The sequence below is a fragment of the Aquarana catesbeiana genome, linkage group LG02 (genome assembly GCF_042186555.1).
Source record: "Aquarana catesbeiana isolate 2022-GZ linkage group LG02, ASM4218655v1, whole genome shotgun sequence".
NCBI lineage: Eukaryota > Metazoa > Chordata > Amphibia > Anura > Ranidae > Aquarana > Aquarana catesbeiana.
In genome coordinates this window covers 208,513,730-208,533,994 of record NC_133325.1, presented here as the reverse complement: position 1 = coordinate 208,533,994, position 20,265 = coordinate 208,513,730, and positions in this window count along the sequence as shown.

Below are 20,265 nucleotides of genomic sequence, written 5' to 3'. Positions count from 1 at the left end.
GCCCAGTCATTCTCCCCTGCCCGGAACAACAGATCCTTCCCTCCCACATGTACAGTATTTGTAGGAGATGAAGCGTTTGCACTTGCAGAGCACATGCTCAGGCCTTTTTCTAGTCGCTCTTTGACAACAGAAAAAAGAGTGTTCAATTATAGGCTCACTAGGGCATGACGAGTAGTTGAATGTGCATTTGGGATACTATGCAATAAGTGGAGATTTATGCATACATCAATAAATCTCAGTATTGACCATGCTATCAGTGCTGGTAAAGCAGCCTGTGCACTGCACAACTATGTGCATGAACGTGACGGATATCTATTTGAGGATTCCCTGAGCCATAACATGGAGGCGGCACAGTGGAATGTTACTAGGGGCACCACTAGTGGTACACATATTTGTAGTGAATTCCAAAACTTCTTTATGTCACCAGCTGGGGAGGTGCCTTGGCAGATGAATTCTATCTAATCAGAAAAAGTTTGTATTGGTTTGCATTATATTATTAGGGCCTTGACAAAGTGAAAAGTGTGCTGTAACAAATAATGCTTTCATAATTTTTGTTTATTTAAATAAAAATAATGTCGTTCACATTTGCATTGTATATTCTTTTGCTAGCCTAAGCGAATCTTAGCTTATTAATTAATTTAGGGACACCTCCGTCGCTGTCTGACGCCGTTATGTGCACAGTGTTGAGGGCATGTGGCCTGGTATGGATTTGTGGGCAAACACACGCTGTTGTTTTTTATAATAATAGAATAAAAATTGTCAACATAACTAAACAATAGGACAGCATCTACAGGTAGTGAAAGGGAATAAAAAACTTACATTTGGCAGCCTGAACTTGGGATGAGCACATGCTCCACTCTGGCAAGATGATTCTGGCAATTTCCAGCCATGCATGTTTTTTAACAACGTTGTCCTTATATTTAGGATGCCGGGTGTCATAAATCATCATTTTATCCCTCACAAGTCTGATCAGCTCCTCACAGTCCATGGATTCCTTCGCCTTTGATGAAACTTTTCTACCCTTTTTTGCCATGCTTGTTCCGGTCACCACACCAAAACAGACAGGGGAGGAACTGGAAGAGGGGGAGGTGTAGGAGGAGGGGAGATCATTTCTGTTCACACCGCAACACAGCTGCGAATCAGATGCATGCCCATAGAAGATAATGGGCTTGTAATTTGCACCGCAATGACCAGAAAATGCACACGTTTTTTGTGCAATGCGCAGTGCGAATGCATCGCACATATGTGAACCAGCCTCATTCAAATGAACCTAGTTTAAAAATGTCCTGCGAATTGGATGAGCTGCATCTAATTCGCATAGGTGTGAACACGGGCTCAGGGAAATAACACCAAGTCATTGATTTAAGTATGTGGGTGATATGGAAGTAAAGATTAGAACATTAGAAATATAGCTACTATAAGTGAATAAATGAACTCAGTGGACATAAACATAATGTTTATTTGGGAAGAGGCACATGTCAAAAAAGGAGAAAGACTTAAACATTGATGTTTACAGGAAACCCACCCACGCAAATCACTGTTTTTTTTAATTCCACCACCCACTGGAACATGAACTGGTGTTTGTTAGACCTCTGCAAAGGGTTACGATTGTAACAACAAGCACAGAGTCTAAAAACAGAGTACACAGACATCTCAAGAGTGGTTTGAAAGTCTGTGGCTACCCAGACTGGTATTTCATTAAAAAGATCAAAAATGGCAAACAAAACACATGACCATATAAAAGATGGGGAGAAGCATAACACACAAAGTAATATATATGTAGCTGGAGGGTGGGAAAACTCAGAAGAACCTTTGAGGAATATTGCATTCCTGTGGGTCTTAAGCTGGACAATACACTGAAGAAGAAGCTTATCCATTCAAAACACCCAAGTACATGCAGTTCAGTATAGTAAGGAATACAAAGAGCTGTATATTAACCTCCTCAATACTGAGCACTTTCACCCCCTTCCTACCAAGACCAATTTTCAGCTTTCAGTGCTCTCACACTTTGAATGAGAATTACTCAGTCATGCAACACTGTACCCATATTAAACGTTTATCTTTTCTGTCACACAAATAGAGCTTTCTTTTGGTAGTATTTAAAGTGTTTGTGCAGTCTAATATTTTATTCCCTGCCAGCCTCTCTATTAGAGGCTGGCATACCACACTATGCAAGTCCTTTGTAAAAACAAGCGTTCTAAATACCTCTTTAAAGCTGTCTTCAGGCCGGCACATAACTCGTGGCTGCTTTACAGCTCCGATACATTGCTTCTGTGGGAGGGGCCGTGATCTCCCTCTGACGTCAGCTGGGAAGATCACATAAACTCCCGCAGAAGCAATGTATCAGAGCTGTAAAGTGGCTGCAAGTCATGTGACCGGCCTGAAGACAGCTCTTAAGAGTTGTTAAGAACACTTGTTTTTTACAAAGGACGTGCATAGTGTGGTATGCCAGCCTCTAATAGAGGCCCTGACAGTGCCCAATGTAGGGTTTTTATTTTATTTTATTTATTTTTTAACCATAGATTTTTATTGAATTCCATAATGTACATTTAAAATAGAAACCAGGTCTTACAGAGTAAGAAACATACAAAGTGGGTAACAAAAAGCGAACTTACTGTAGTTACTGAACATTACTAATTTTGCTCAGGCTTCTTATAAAGATGTGGAATATGACCTCAACAAAAGGCATGGCCTGTCACCTCAACTGGGTACACACTGTGAGCAGGCACTCTTTTAGACTTTTAGGAAGTAGCCCACCTTGAAACATATTGAGGATCTCTGGAGATAAGATGTGTAGTAAGTTCTTAAGTGCAATATTATCAACCACTAAACAAACAGTAAACTTCTCTTTTAATACAAAGTAGTACACATACGCTGGTTGTGCTGTGGTCAGCTACTCATATTGTTATTTATGGGTCATAGGAAATTACCACAGTTAATATTAGGTCTTACCAGTAGATGGTTGGTAGTTCTTATGTAAGTATCATGAGTCAGTATTCACAGGATAAACAAGTTATACATCATAAATCATAAATGTGAGGAGGCATTCTGAGATGACCTCCAGACTTCCCAGTGTTTATGTAATGTTGGGGCTCTTCTTTCTCTATAAGCGAGCATTCTTTCCATGATATATTGTGCGTTTATTCTAGATATTACCTCTTCAATTTTTGGAGGTGCTTTGGAGCTTTGCTTTGCTAGGGTAATACGTGCTGCAAATAAGATATGGATAACTACTTTTCTTGACAGATTCACCAATATGCCCATGATTTCATGATAGCTTTCCTGCCATCAGTACCAGCTTCGTAGCTGGTTATTGACAGAATCCACCACCTCCCCAAGCTGTCTCACCTCCCAGATAATATTCATAGAGACACACATATTCAAAGCCTCAGAACCAAAAAAGCAGAAGGGTGTCTTTATTGCTATCAAAGACTCTGTAGCTTTCTCCCTCCAATATATACATGCAGATCCTGAAGGACTCTACCTGATCTTAGTGGGTGAATTCAACAGCAAACCCTACACGATGGTCAACCTGTATGCCCCTAATACTCACCAACTTCGTTTTCTGAAGAAATTATTCTGCAAAGTTAATAAAATTTAGAGAGGAGCCTTAATAATGTGCGGAGACTATAATGTATCGGTGGACTATAGGATGGACACTACCTCTAAATCCCAACGCCCTCTACCTGCATTACAACCCCTGCTCCATGCTGAATAAATGTATGATGTCTGGAGGTGTCAACACTCAAATGAACGGGACTACACCTTTCATTCCTGCAGGCATAACTCCTATTCTCGCATTGACTTTATCTTCGTTGACAAATTCCTACTACAAGCAATCTCCTCCTCCACCATACATAACATCACGTGGTCTGACCACGCACCTGTCTCTATAACAGTGAGCGAGGAAAATACTCCAGCTCCTGCATATATCTGGCGTGCTAACTCTTGTTTGTTTTAACAACCCTCGCAGGTAAACCTCCATAACTAACCACCTAAATTAATATTTTGCTTTGAATGCTCAATCTGTGTCTAATCCATTTACCTTGTGGTGCGCCCATAAGGCCTACATCAGAAGCATTATACTCCAAATGTGCTCATGGCCAAAAAGGCAGAGGACACAGAAATTAGACTCCCTTCTATTTAATATTAGCGTCTTAGAGACCCAAAGCAAAAAATTCTTGGCCCAGAGGGTACAAGATCGTAAAATCCAAATGAAAATTCCCTTTTTAATTCAGAATTCAGACAAAAGTAAAATCTCCTTACTAAATACTGACGTCAAGCTCTATGCTAAAATCCTGGCCCATAGGCTTCTCCCTATCCTTCCAACTTTGATCAAACCTGATCAAACAGGTTTCACTGCAGGCAGACAAGCATCAGATGCCACAAGAAGAGTTGTCAATATTATACAATATGCTGGGTCCTGTCGGGTGCCTTCTCTGCTACTCTCTTTGAATGCAGAGAAGGCATTCAACAGGGTTCACTGGGGTTACGTGACTCACACCCTCAAAAAATGTGGCTTCACTGGACCCATCCTTTCTGCTATCTTAGCTTTATATTCCTCCCCATGTGCCCAGGTATATACTTCAAATGCTATCTCTCCCCTTTTCCATAACCAATGGAACAAGATAAGGGTGCCCTCTGTCCCCCTCAATCTTCAATCTCCTCATAGAGCCCCTAGTGGAACAAATCAGAGCACATCCTGGTATCCCGGTATCCCAGGCTTCTCCCTCCAAGGAAAATCTCATAATGTAAACCTTTTTGCTGATGAAATCATTCTATTTATAACCTCACCATACACATCCTTACTACATGCCCATGACATTCTCAGCAAATTTAACCAGATTTCTTTCTACAAAGTTAACTTAAAAAAATCACTCATACTAGGTTTGAACCTTTCCTCCAGTCTTCAATCCCACCTACAAAATGCCTTCCCTTATACATGGAATAAATCAAGCATACCTTACTTAGGACTACAAATAACAGCAGACCCCTCAAAATTAGCAGATGCTAACTATAATCCCCTAATAGATAAAATAGCAAAGGAAACAAAGCATCTGTCTAAAGTGGAATTGACCTGGTCTGGCCATTTGGCATCCTTCAAAATGCTCGTATTCCCTCAAATATTGTATATTTTTCGAACACTACCCATTCCTCTTAAAAACACCCACCTTAGATCGCTAAACTCCCTTCTTAAACATTATATTTGGGGTTCCAAGCGACCTTGATGCTCCAGAGTCTTTCTACTCAAACACAGATCTGTGGGTGGCATGGGATTAATTGATCTTTGAAGTCCCATTATATATTCCTGCAAGATATAGTGTGGCAATTCTATACAAATACACCTACACCTCCCAAAGGGATATCTCTCTTCTACAATCTTTTTCAAGACAAACTGAATTTCATCAAATCCCTTCCTTACCAAAAATGGGAATCAGACTTAGGTAAAACTTTTACAACTACCCAATGGCAATATCCAAGAAAAATAGCTCTGAGGTGGTACCTCATACCGTATAAAATGTCTAAATTCACTCTCTCCAACTCCCCACTATGTTGGAGAGATTGTGGCTCTGTAGGAAACATCATACATGTGTTTTGGCCATGCAAACATCTCACTAGTTTTTGGAAAAACATATTTAAATATATCTCACGTATTAAAGGAGTCCTGACATCACCAAGCCCTGGTGTGGCATTACTAAATCTAGGTATTGAGGGCTTCCCTCCCTCCTTTCGTACGATGGTCACACATGTCCTATTAGCAGATAGAACATTGATAACTAGATACTGGAAATCCAATAGAGTACCCAATGTTTCAGAGGTAATTGAAATGACACAATCTAATTACATCTATGAATCTTTATTGGCTAATAAAGATGGCAAAAGAAAAAACTTTGACAATCAGTGGAAAATTTGGACTGACTGGTTTAAAGTCGATTAAGGTTTTTCTTCATAAATATGCATTTTTAATCATATTAGTATCTCAGTAAAATTCATATTTTACTTAATTTAAAAATGGTTAATATACATCTCGTTACTATCCATCTAATACCTTACCCTTCCCTTTTCTTCCTAAAGTTGTTATTACACAGGAACACACTGCAATATTCTTATAGGTAAACCTATAACTGCCTACCCCTTGTATGTTTACACCTTATATAGATAAACCTACCAACATATACAATGTATGTTCTGGATGACTAATGCTTTCCTATGTACTCTTTGTACTACTTTGTACTACGTTTTGTACTTCGAAAAATATCTTTAATAAAAAACAATTATTAAAAAAACCCCGAAAAATAAACCAAACTGAATTTTTCAGTAACTTGCAACAGCTAAGCAGTACTTGCTGAGAAAAACAGGATATGGAAAACATCACGTAAACGAAGTTGGGGGAAAGAATATTTCTTGAATCAGCCGAACAATGGGTGAGGGTTGAGCTAACACAGAAACATGTGGTTAATCTGGAAGGCACCAAGGGTTCAGTGGCCCTGAAGAGATTGTTAGTCATTTAGGCGAACTACATGAGTTCAAACATGAATAAACTATCTATCCCTCCTGTTTTGTTGATTGTTGTTGCGTCTGTCCAAGAGGTGATCAGGGTCTGCAGAGTCGCCTTTCACAGGGAGGAGGCGCCAGTTTTGGAGGAGCTCCATTCCTTTCTCCAGTGAAGTGATTGAATGTGATTCATTGTGCATTTCCACCAGCAGTTTGGCTGAAAAGGTCAGCTGGTTTAATTGATTTAGGGATCCCTCTTAATTTGATATTACTCATGCGAGCCCTATCTTCAATATCCACCATTTTTAGACACATGGCTTTAAAGCTCATCCTCAACATCAAAATGGGCATCTACTAGTTCATCGCGTGCCACAGTAAGTTCCTCCATCTTCTGTGCAACATATTCTACTCTGTTGCTGACCTCTTTCATTTCTTTCTTTGTGGACTGCATGAAAGCTGCCATGTCTTGCTGGAGGGCCCCCCGTAGTGTTTGCAACATCTCCTTCATAGTGGTGTCTATGATGGGCTGCCCTGTGGTAGGGAATGCATCTAGATGGAGGATTCCTCCATGTTTTCCACTGCTGCCCCTGCATCATCCTGAGCCTCTCCCTCCTGCCTAAGCCTCCTTTTCTGTTTAACAGGGCTGTTGAAAGGAGAGGATGGTAGTGGATGGTCATTATAGAGTGACTCACCCGTGGATGGTGATGGATGGCTGAGCGCACTGACTGGGCATGAGGAAGAACGGCTCCTGGCGCAGGCGCCAACTTGGATCTCTCAGTCCGCCACTGGGGTGAAGAAGTCGGTCAGTTTCCTTGGGCCCTCTCTCTCCTTCCTCTTGTTCATGGTGGTCGATGTGTTATCCCTTGGTCTTCCCTTGTTGTGGATGCTGTTTTTGCCTGTGTTAGCGAGTTGTGAGCCACAGTATGTCACCCTTCATGGCAGAGCTCCTCTCTCACACCACCATCTGCTCTGGCCACCGGCTCTGCCCCCCCAGGGGGTTTTATTGTTAATAGTAATAGTAGCGGTGGGGGGGTGGGCAGGGCGGAGACAAACACAGAGAGGGCGCTGACAGGCAGGAAGTAGGGGGTGAGGGGGAGAGAGGAAAGCAAAGAGAACAGCTACCTATGACGGAGGGACATACTCTGACCACGGTGGTCAGGGCTGAGCAGCCCTGGTTATTGTGGTCAGTATAGAGAGGATATACAAGAAATGGCAGGTTCCGAGAGGTTTTTTTACAGCTTAGAGGGGCATATTACACAGCACAAGCACTATGTTGTGTAATCTGCATTAAGGGACCAGAATGAAATTTTTTTCTGGGTTACCAAATACTTTAATCACCACTGGGGTTTTTATTTTTTGCTCTATAATTGAAAAAGACAGGAAATTTTGAAAAAAAAATGTGTTTTTTTTTAGTTTCTGCTGTAACATTTTGCAAAAAAGTAATTTTTCTTCTTAAATTTTAGGTTCAATAAGTTTTTATTGTTTTCAACACAAGTTAAACAGAATAAACAAGAACATGACTGGGTACTGACAAAAGGCATCCTAGTCTGATGAATTCGGGTTATACAGAAAATACAGTGCATTCTATGTTGTTTATATGGGTATTCTGGGAGTGAGTCCTTATCGTAACGTTCCAAACATTGTACTAACATTTGCTCAAATGTAATTCCTTTCGGTCTGGGCACCCCTATGGGAACACACTGTGACCAGAAGCCGAGGGAAGCTATGTGTCTAAACTGATCATAGGGTATTTTCGGTACAATGATATTGATGTGCTTTCCGTTCCCTGAGGGTAGCATAGGGTGGTATCTATACTCACACTGAGGAGCTAGAGTACTGGTGATTTCATGGTATGGCTATATATAGCCGGTTGCAAGTATAGATGAGAGATGGGAAGATGAAAGAGAGGGGGGAGACAGGAGAAGAGAGGGAGTGGTGTGGAGGGAGGGGGGTGAGGGGGGGTGGTGAGACAGTGAGCCTCATTCAAGGGGGGTTGCTAGTCTAGGGTGTGAGGGTGTAATATTAAGGTTAGTCTCTCAGGAGGTACTCGTTGCTGAGAGTCTATGCTTCAATTCGGATGTAGAGTAGTGCCTCCAGATACTCCAGATAAAAGAAAATTTCTCTTATTTATCTAGAGTTTTGGCTTGCATCTCCTGTCCGATCGTGTGTACATAGCATAGGTAAAGTAACATGAGTATGATCTAGGATCAGTCTGTAGATCGCTGATGGAGTGTGTCAGTGCATTTCTGAGAATGTGCATAGCTGCTCAAAGCCAGTCAGGGGTCTGTGAATACGTTGAGAATCGTGTAGTCTTTTACAGTACAGTACAAAGAAACCCCAAATGACTCTTTAGAAAGTAGACAGTTCACTGTATTTAGTAAGGGGCATGTCAAGTTTTTTGAAGTTGTCATTTTTTCCCACAAGTCTTTGGAAATTGAAGACTTTTTTTTTTTTTTTTTTACAAAAATGTCATATTAACAAGTAATTTCCCACACACAGCATAGGCATACTTGCAACTACACCCCAAAACAAATTCTGATACACATTTCTGAATATGGTAATACCACATGTGTGAGACTTTTTCACAGCCTGGCCGCATACAGAAGCGCAACATCCAAGGAGGACCTTCAGCCATTATCCACTTTAAGACCAGACCTTATTCTGGTATGTTTTGTTTACAGGTAAAAAATCAGTATTTTTGCTATAAAATGACTTAGAACCCCCAAACATTATATATTTTTGTAGCAGAGGCCCTAGAGAATAAAATGGTGGGTTTTGCAAATTTTTATGTCACATGATATTTGTGCAGCAGTTTTATTAAACACAATTTTACACACTAATGCATAAATACATTTTAATGAATTTCAGTGCACACAGACAATATAATACCCAAATTTTTGGTAAAATATAAAATATTATTGCACCATGTAAATAGATTGCACCATGTAAATAGATACCAAACATATCACACTTTAAAATTGTGCACGCTTGTGAAATGGTGCCAAACGTCAGTATTTAAAATCTCCATAGGCAACGTTTTATAAACCTTTATTGGTTACGAATTTAGAGTAACACAGGAGGTCTGGTGCTAGAATTATTGCTCTCGCTCTGACGTTCACAGCGATACCTCACATGTGTGGTGCGATCACTGTTTATGTATGTGTACAGGACCAACGCGTGCCTTTACTCAGGGGGACAGGGATGCTTTAAAGGTTTTATTTATTTATCGATTGGACACGGGTACGCTGACAGATGTTTTTGTGCACTTGTACACTGACATGTGTTGATTGTACATTGACAGATGTTGATCGTCCATCGACAAACACTAACAGATGTTGATGTCACAATGGAACACTATTGCACTATTGTGGATGTTTTTTGCACTGGTACAGATGTTCATGGGGACACTGACAGATGTTTTGTGCACTGGTGCAGATGTGATGGGACACTGACAGATGTTTTGTGCACTGGTACTGATGTGATGGGGCAATGTGACAGATGTTGTGTGCACTGGTACAGATGTGATGGGGTACTGTGACAGATGTTTTGTGTACTCGTATAGATGCAATAGGACACTAACAGATGTTTTTGCGCACTGGTACAGCTGTTTATAGGGACATGGACAGTGGTGCTTGGTGTACTGTGTGTGGGGATCTGTGACAGCTCTATGTATTAAAGTATTTCTTACACACAGAGCTGTCACATATGTTGCAGATTCCCCCACTCCCCCCCACACTGAGCTCTCACTGAGATCAGTGGAAAAAAAAAAATCTCACAGAGACACCTGTCTCTGTTTACACTGTGAAGGCTGTGATTGGACACAAAGGATAAAAGATCAATGAATCCACCAGCCTGGAAAATTTACAGCTGAACAGCTGTTTCGTCCATAGGATGGGATACCTGCCACATTAAAGCGAGGAACTATATGTGAAAATAAAACTGAATGGGACAAAGAATTGTCCCGGGAACGCCAGATAAGGGAAGGGTCAACCATAGCTTTAGGATGAAATTAAATAGACTTATTTATTATTGATGAAAAAGATGCACACCCAATGACAGGGAAATATATAAGGCAACACTATGTTCTATGTAGAACTGCACCTCCCACTATACCCAGTCAAAGTAATAAAAACATTCTGCAGTTAGCAATAACGTTATTGTAAAAAACAGACACAAAGCACTGTAAATCCCAACATCCTAGACCATCAGTCTGCCTTCTCCAGATGATAGTAGCGCATGTAACTCCCGATAGAGATGTTTTCTTAGTATTGGAACCTTCAACTTGCCTTGTTATTAAAGTATCATGTAGCCATGTGGCATAATTCTCTCCACAGCGGGAAATAAGTTGGTACAATAAGAAAGAGATAATGTAGCTTATTTTCTTAAAAGTGGGAGAAAATAGCCACTCCGGTCCCTTTTTGAGATGCCAGCCGTTAAAGACTAATAATGTTGAAAGTTCAGAGACTCAGATTATTACAGTCCCCTTTGATTATGCATATATTTCACATGATTTGCCACATAACGGATCCGGTGTAATAGCCAGGGATCTCCGTTTATGAGTGTGCCTAAGCAGTAATCAGGGCCAACAGCATGCATATAGAGTTATATGTGCCTCACAAATCTCACAAGTCGCATAGACCTCCACAGTCCACAAGAGGAACAGATGAAGTTGGACAGGAGGGGTTTAGATGAAGCTATCCGTCAGGGCTCTTACCGCTCGTATCGATCACCACCTCAGCCAAAGTAAGTTTCTGTTTCTATGGTCTCTCTACGTGGAGGCCGTTTAGAGTGAACTGTGATTGCTCCAGATTGCACGTTGGTAATGGCCGCCGGCTGTTCAAGTCTCAGGTGTATATTTCAGCAATGCTTCCTGGGGATATTCGGTCACATGACTTGTCAGATGACGTCTGAAACACACGCTTTTGTTGTTGCGGGGGTAGGCTATTTCACACCCTTACATTTCTGGATAGAGAGACATGTTTGAGCCCGGTGTCGTGCTCTGTATCAAGTACATCGATGCGTTTTGTGCGCCTCAGTGCACTTCCTCAGGACAATAGACACAAGCAAGACTCATCCTTATATAGGGAACACTGTCCAATCAGCTTAGCTTGTGTCATATTAAATACTCTTTGCTATCTTGAGGTAACATAGCCAACTACAGGTCTTAAAAGATAGGTATTTAAGTACCTCAAGACAATACATAAATCAAACAGTATAAAGTTTAATCCTTAATTCTACCATTTTTTGGTCTATGTATGAGTACATCTATCTTCACTCTTCACAGGGGAATAGCAAAATTTATACCAGCCAAATTCCTTTTACCGAGAAAGATAAAAAAAAGGGGGGGTAAAAAACGGGAAAAATGGGGAGAGGGGTGGTAAAAAAAAGGGGAAAGTAAGGGTAAAAAATGGGAGAATTGGGATTGGACACAACCGTAACATTATTGGAAGGGCCAATCACAGGGCCCATATACCAACCCTGTCTTGACTGTGTCCTGTGATCACAGCCATCACAGGATTATGCGTCTGTGGGCAGGCACCCATTCTGAGGGACGTTCCTGTACGTCCACTCAGAACGACGAAAGGCCCACCCAGCCATTTATGTCCAGTGGCCAGGTGGGAAGAAGTTAAGGAAGCAAACTCTTAACACGCAAATAGGATTTTACAAGTCAGGACATAGCAATTTTCTTACACCTTATGGAAAATAACATTCGTTTAAGGACAGTGAGGTGTACATTTTGGACAGAGAGGACAACTCAAAATGGAAAAAACATTACTGAACGGGTGGCATCAACAAAAAACCAGGAACAGGAAGAAAGCGGGAAAGGAACCCCGAAGGAAACAAGGCTTCTTCAAAGAGGAACACCCATAGAGCATATTAAACAGGATTCTTTATTTAGAAAAAAACTAAAAATTCCACCCACAATAAATATAAGTTACCAAAATACCTCCACCCTAAATATAAAATAATGATAACGTTATCATAAAACAGGTGATCACCACGAACAACACCCCTCAGTCAGTCAAAACATTCATCCACTATCGTCAGTAAATACTGCAAACTGAAGAGATTAAACAAACAATAAATATATATGAAAATTCAGATCATGGATTAATTGGAAAATCCTCAGTTCATAAAAAAAAAGTTTAAATAAACAGATGATGAGAAAAACCTGCCCTGATAAATTAGCCCAAAGGGGAGCAGAAAAACATTAAATGTGAACAGGGGGCTGCAGTGATGTTGTTGAATGATGATAAAAGTCCCCTGATGAGAAGGCAAAAAAGGGGGGGTAATACCGCAGCACTATTGAGTGGATGAGCTCTTTGGTGAACAAATGGTGGGTAAATTCCCTAACCTTGCCCATATTGATAATTTATGTCTGGAAATTTTACTCTCCACTCACAAGGGACTGCTCCTACAGACAGTATTATCCTGATTCCTGACTAAATTTTTCGTTTTTTCTATATGAACGGGGTGGCAGCCCAGTTTGTCTTACACATAAAATGCTGTTTTAAGATTTCTACTCAGACAATTTGACAAAAATTCAAATCTTTAGCCACGTAAATAGAAAGATTAATATTTATGAAGCCTTCCTGATATCAAGGTTGAGATTGTATAACTAGAACAGGGTGCACACCTCTCATCCTGTCCTTAGACAGTAACATCTGCCTTTCCATGATGATTGGCTCATGGTGTCTGTGCTACTTGTTTGGATAAAAGTGCTGAGGTATTTTCCTGACACTCATTGGAACTGAAGTGGCTTGGACATGCTACAAAATATCTTCAATATTGTAGAATAAGCCCATTTGAATATGGCTACTATTAGATATATTATAATTAGATGAATGAGTACTTTCACAAACAACAGCAAGGGAAAGGAAATCCCTCCAAATAGAGGGCAAATCCCTTAAACAGTTGTCACTGGAACAAGTGTACCGATTGGATGATATCCCCTCTATTCCTGTTCAGGGGAAACTCAAATTATAGCAATTGTTCTCACTTTCTCCCATGGTAACAGTAATTAACAGGACAAATTAGGAGTTTTAACCTCCCAATGGGGACATGGACAGCAAAAAAAGACAGGTGGTCTAATCTTTCATCATTGTATCAAAATTTGAAAAAGCTTTGGCTTTAGATATACTTTAAAAATTAATATTCTAGGGCTGTTATACTTGTACTTACTTTTCACTTACATTACCCAAACTAAACATTATCAGATCAGATGTTCTGATACCCGATAGGCATAGGTTACTGTTATGCTTTGTGTCAGGGAATGCCTGAACAATTAATTAATTTGAGTTAACCTTTTGCCAGTACAGAATCCTCTAAAATAACACAACAGCTCAATGTGAATACAGACTGAGCTTTTGATAACAAATTAACATTTATTCAGTAAGTCAAATATACACTATAAATAGTTTGATTAATAGGTGGACACAGACAATATAATTTTGCATGAAACTTACAAAATTATCTGTAACAATGGATTATACACATCTCTCTCTCTCTCTAAATGAGGACGGCAGCGCACTAAGTGAGCTCTGCTGGCACATACAGCTGTACACAGCCTTACATCCGACCACCAGCTCTCAGATGCTGTGAAAGAAGCTCTACATCACCCCTTACTCTCGCCCACGCCGCAATTCAGCTGCATACCCTGTAAGTAGTGATGAGCTTCAAGTTCGAGTCGAACCCATGACCCGCATGCTTGGCCAATCACAGCGCCGTCTGTACAGAGGGCTGTAATTGGCCAAAGCCAGGGTGGCTTTGGCCAATTATGGCTCAGGGGTTTAGTACAAGCCCCACACTATATAAGGCCTGCGTGGCGGCCTTGTGTAGTGTGTTGCGGCGGAGAGATAGACAGAGAGACAGTGTCATTTGATTTAAGTTAGATAGAGTAGGCAGGCGAGTCAGTTAGCTGCACTTACAGCGTATTGTGTATATATAAATGCATCCTAGGTGATATATATATATATATATATATATATATATATATATATATATATATATATATATACACTGTATTCAGTTTAGCTAGATCCGTTCCTGTTATTCTCTTTCTATTGACAAGCAGGCAGGTGTTTTTACAGTATTTACAGCTACCTGAACAAAATTGGTGGTGTTCTTCTGATCCTATTAGTACCACAGGCAGCTGCAGTATTTACAGTTAGTGTAGTGCGTCCTCTGCACAGTGTGCACCTAAAGCTACCTGGAGAAAATCGGTGGTGTTCTTCTGATCCTATTAGCATCGCAGGCAGCTGCAGTATTTACAGTTAGTGTAGTGCATCCTCTGCACAGTGTGCACCTAAAGCTACCTGAAGAAAATTGGTGGTGTTCTTCTGATCCTATTAGTACCGCAGGCAGCTGCAGTATTTACAGTTAGTGTACTGCGTCCTCTGCACAGTGTGCACCTAAAGCTACCTGAAGACAATTGCTGTTGTTCTGATTAGGGATGAGCCGAACACCCCCCTGTTCGGTTCGCACCAGAACATGCGAACAGGAAAAAAGTTCGTTCGAACACGCGAACACCGTTAAAGTCTATGGGACACGAACATGAATAATCAAAAGTGCTAATTTTAAAGGCTAATATGCAAGTTATTGTCATAAAAAGTGTTTGGGGACCTGGGTCCTGCCCCAGGGGACATGGATCAATGCAAAAAAAAGTTTTAAAAACGGCCGTTTTTTCAGGAGCAGTGATTTTAATAATGCTTAAAGTCAAACAATAAAAGTGTAATATCCCTTTAAATTTCGTACCTGGGGGGTGTCTATAGTATGCCTGTAAAGGGGCGCATGTTTCCTGTGTTTAGAACAGTCTGACAGCAAAATGACATTTTGAAGGAAAAAACTCATTTAAAACTACCCGCGGCTATTGCATTGCCGACAATACACATAGAAGTTCATTGATAAAAACGGCATGGGAATTCCCCAAAGGGGAACCTCGAACCAAAATAAAAAAAAAAAAATGACGTGGGAGTCCCCCTAAATTCCATACCAGGCCCTTCAGGTCTGGTATGGATATTAAGGGGAACTCCAGCCAAAATTTAAAAAAAAAAATGACGTGGGGTTCCCCCTAAATTCCATACCAGACCCTTCAGGTCTGGTATGGATTTTAAGGGGAACCCCGCGCCAAAAAAAAAAAAAAAAAACGGCGTGGGGTCCCCCCAAAAATCCATACCAGACCCTTATCCGAGCACGCAACCTGGCAGGCCGCAGGAAAAGAGGGGGGGACGAGAGTGCGGCCCCCCCTCCTGAACCGTACCAGGCCACATGCCCTCAACATTGGGAGGGTGCTTTGGGGTAGCCCCCCAAAACACCTTGTCCCCATGTTGATGAGGACAAGGGCCTCATCCCCACAACCCTGGCCGGTGGTTGTGGGGGTCTGCGGGCGGGGGGCTTATCGGAATCTGGAAGCCCCCTTTAACAAGGGGACCCCCAGATCCCGGCCCCCCCCTGTGTGAAAGGGTAAGGGGGTACAAAAGTACCCCTACCATTTCACTAAAAAACTGTTAAAAATGTTAAAAATGACAAGAGACAGTTTTTGACAATTCCTTTATTTAAATACTTCTTCTTTCTTCTATCTTCCTTCATCTTCTGGTTCTTCTGGTTCTTCTGGCTCTTCTGGTTCTTCCTCCGGCGTTCTCGTCCAGCATCTCCTCTGCGGCGTCTTCTATCTTCTTCTCCTCGGGCCGCTCTGCACCCATGGCATGGGGGGAGGCTCCCGCTCTTCTCTTCTTCTTCATCTTCTTCTCTTCTTCTCTTCTTCTCTTCATTTTCTTCTCCTGGCCGCTCCGCATCCATGCTGGCATGAAGGGAGGCTCCCGCTGTGTGACGGCGCTCCTCGTCTGATAGTTCTTAAATAACGGGGGGCGGGGCCACCCGGTGACCCCGCCCCCCTCTGACGCACGGGACATGACGGGACTTCCCTGTGGCATTCCCCGTGACGTCACAGGGAAGTCCCGTCAAGTCACCGTGCGTCAGAGGGGGGCGGGGTCACCGGGTGGTCCCGCCCCCCGTTATTTAAGAACTGTCAGACGAGGAGCGCCGTCACACAGCGGGAGCCTCCCGCCATGCTAGCATGTGTGAGGAGCGGCCCGGAGAAGAAAATGAAGAAGAGAAGAAAAGAAGAAGAGAAGAAGATGAAGAAGAAGAGAAGAGCGGGAGCCTCCCCCCATGCCATGGGTGCGGAGCGGCCCGAGGAGAAGAAGATAGAAGACGCCGGAGGAGATGCTGGACGAGAGCGCCGGAGGAAGAACCAGAAGAACCAGAAGATGAAGGAAGATAGAAGAAAGAAGAAGTATTTAAATAAAGGAATTGTCAAAAACTGTCTCTTGTCATTTTTAACATTTTTGACAGTTTTTTAGTGAAATGGTAGGGGTACTTTTGTACCCCCTTACCATTTCACACAGGGGGGGGCCGGGATCTGGGGGTCCCCTTGTTAAAGGGGGCTTCCAGATTCCGATAAGCCCCCCGCCCGCAGACCCCCACAACCACCGGCCAGGGTTGTGGGGATGAGGCCCTTGTCCTCATCAACATGGAGACAAGGTGTTTTGGGGGGCTACCCCAAAGCACCCTCCCAATGTTGAGGGCATGTGGCCTGGTACGGTTCAGGAGGGGGGGGCCGCACTCTCGTCCCCCCCTCTTTTCCTGCGGCCTGCCAGGTTGCGTGCTCGGATAAGGGTCTGGTATGGATTTTTGGGGGGACCCCACGCCGTTTTTTTTTTTTTTTTTGGCGCGGGGTTCCCCTTAAAATCCATACCAGACCTGAAGGGTCTGGTATGGAATTTAGGGGGAACCCCACGTCATTTTTTTTTTAAATTTTGGCCGGGGTTCCCCTTAATATCCATATCAGACCTGAAGGGCCTGGTATGGAATTTAGGGGGACTCCCACGTCATTTTTTTTTTTAATTTTGGTTCGGGGTTCCCCTTTGGGGAATTCCCATGCCGTTTTTATCAATGAACTTCTATGTGTATTGTCGGCAATGCAATAGCCGCGGGTAGTTTTAAATGAGTTTTTTCCTTCAAAATGTCATTTTGCTGTCAGACTGTTCTAAACACAGGAAACATGCGCCCCTTTACAGGCATACTATAGACACCCCCCAGGTACGAAATTTAAAGGGATATTACACTTTTATTGTTTGACTTTAAGCATTATTAAAATCACTGCTCCTGAAAAAACGGCCGTTTTTAAAACTTTTTTTTGCATTGATCCATGTCCCCTGAGGCAGGACCTGGGTCCCCAAACACTTTTTATGACAATAACTTGCATATTAGCCTTTAAAATTAGCACTTTTGATTTCTCCCATAGACTTTTAAAGGGTGTTCCGCGGCATTCGAATTTGCCGCGAACACCCCAAATTGTTCGCTGTTCGACGAACTTGCGAACAGCCAATGTTCGAGTCGAACATGAGTTCGACTCGAACTCGAAGCTCATCCCTAGTTCTGATCCTATTAATACCACGGGCAGGCAGCTACAGTATTTACAGGTAGTGTACTGTGTCCTCTGCACAGTGTGCACCTAAAGCTACCTGAAGAAAATTGGTGGTATTCTTCTGATCCTATTAGTACCACAGGCAGGCAGCTACAGTATTTACAATTAGTGTACTCTGTCCTTTGCACAGTGTGCACCTAAAGCTACCTGAAGAAAATTGGTGGTGTTCTTCTGATCCAATTAGTACCACAGGCAGGCAGCTGCAGTATTTACAGTTAGTGTACTGCATTCTCTGAACAGTGTGCACCTAAAGCTACCTAAAGAAAATTGGTGGTGTTCTTCTGATCCTATTAGTACCACAGGCAGCTGCAGTATTTACAGTTAGTGTACCGCATCCTCTGCACAGTGTGCACCTAAAGCTACCTAAAGACAATTGCTGTTGTACTGATCCTATTAATACCACAGGCAGGCAGCTACAGTATTTACAGTTAGTGTACTGTGTCCTCTGCACAGTGTGCACCTAAAGCTACCTGAAGACAATTGCTGGTGTTCTCATACTAATAATACTACAGACAGGCAGTTGATTCTGCTAGCTGCAGTATAAGTATATATATACATCCCAGCTTTGTGAAACTACATCTCACTGCAGGCCATTAGTATGTCCGGAAGGCCAACAAGGAGAGGCAGACAGTCACAAGCAATAAAAGAGGGCAAGCAGGCTCTGTGTCTAGAGGCAACAGTGCTGGTCGTGGAGACAGTGCATCCTCATCAGCACGTGGCTGTGGGACATGCTTGTCCTTTTTTTCGGCAGCTGGCCGTGTTGAGCTGCAACATGTGGAAGACTTGGTAGAGTGGATGACCAAGCAGTCCTCATCCTCCTCATCCTCTCTCACCCAGGCTCAGAGTACTTTGTCTGGCAAATATCTGCCAACGTGGCCTCTTCCCTTGGCTCAATGGCATCAGTCACTCCTTCCCTAGCCCCACCATGTCCTCCTGAGGAGTCCCCCGAACTGTTTGACCACAGTGTTGGGTACATGCTCCAGGAGGATGTCCAGCGTTTAGAAGGCTCTGATGATGATACTGAGCTAGATGAAGGCAGTAATATGAGCACGGACAGAGGGGGTGCCCAAGAAGGACAGCAATCTGGCAGTCATGTTCCCCCAGCTGCAGAATACTGCCAGCTTTGCTCCAGTGATGAGGAGGGTGGGATGATGAGGTCACTGACTCCATGTGGATGCCTGATAGGAAAGAGGAGGAGGAGGAGAAGGCACATCTCCAATGAGGCAGGATGCCCTTCAGGGGCCAGCTTAAGGGCAGCACACTGACTGCATCACACCACAGAGCTCAGCATGTGCAGGGCGCTGCTGTCTCTGCACATCATTCCAAAAGTTCTTTGGTGTGGGCCTTTTTTGAGATGAGTGCATCAGATCCCACCGCTGCTATTTGCAACATATGTCTCAAGCGTATCTCGCATGGCCAAAACATCACCCGCTTGGGCACCACATGCTTAACCAGACGTATGTTGACCTGCCATGCAGTTCGTTAGCAAGCGTACCTAAAAGACCCACACCAAAGTACAAAGTGGACCTCTCCTTGCTCCTCATCAGCTGGGATCTCTAACCCCACTATACCTTCAGTCCTCTCTGGAACCTGCACTGAGAGGAATGGAGGTGTAGAATTAGGTGTGTCACAGCCAAGTACTTGTGGGCAATCTGCTATCGGTACACCCACATCAGATTGTACCAGGCAAATTTCCCTGCCCCAGCTGCTGCACAGCCGAAAGAAGTTCGCTCCCAGCCATCCATATGCCCAGAGTTTGAATGCTAGCTTGGCTAAATTGCTAGCACTTCAACTGCTGCCTTTTCAGTTGGTAGACTCTGCCCCCTTCCGTGAGTTTGTGGAATGTGCAGTTCCTGAGTGGCAGGTTCCCAAATGCCACTTTTTCTCACGGAAGGCGATTCCGGCTCTCTACCGGCATGTGGAAGGCAATGTCTTGGCCTCGCTGGACAGGGCGGTCAGCAGTAAGGTGCATATCACCGCTGACTCATGGTCCAGCAGGCATAGTCAGGGACGTTAACTATCTTTCACCGCACACTGGGTGACTCTTCTGGCAGCTGAGAAGGATGCAGGACAGGGTGCAGTAGTGTTGGAGGTTGTTCCGCCACCACACCTCCAAAATTCAACTAGTGGTGATTTTGCCACACCTCTCTTCTCCAACCCCTCCTCTTCTTCTTCCTCCATGCCCTCTTCCTGTGCTGATTTGTCCTCAGAACCAGCGGTGCTCCATAAGCATTCAAGGAGAAAATAGAAAAAAGAGAGACTCCCATCATGCCACACAGAGT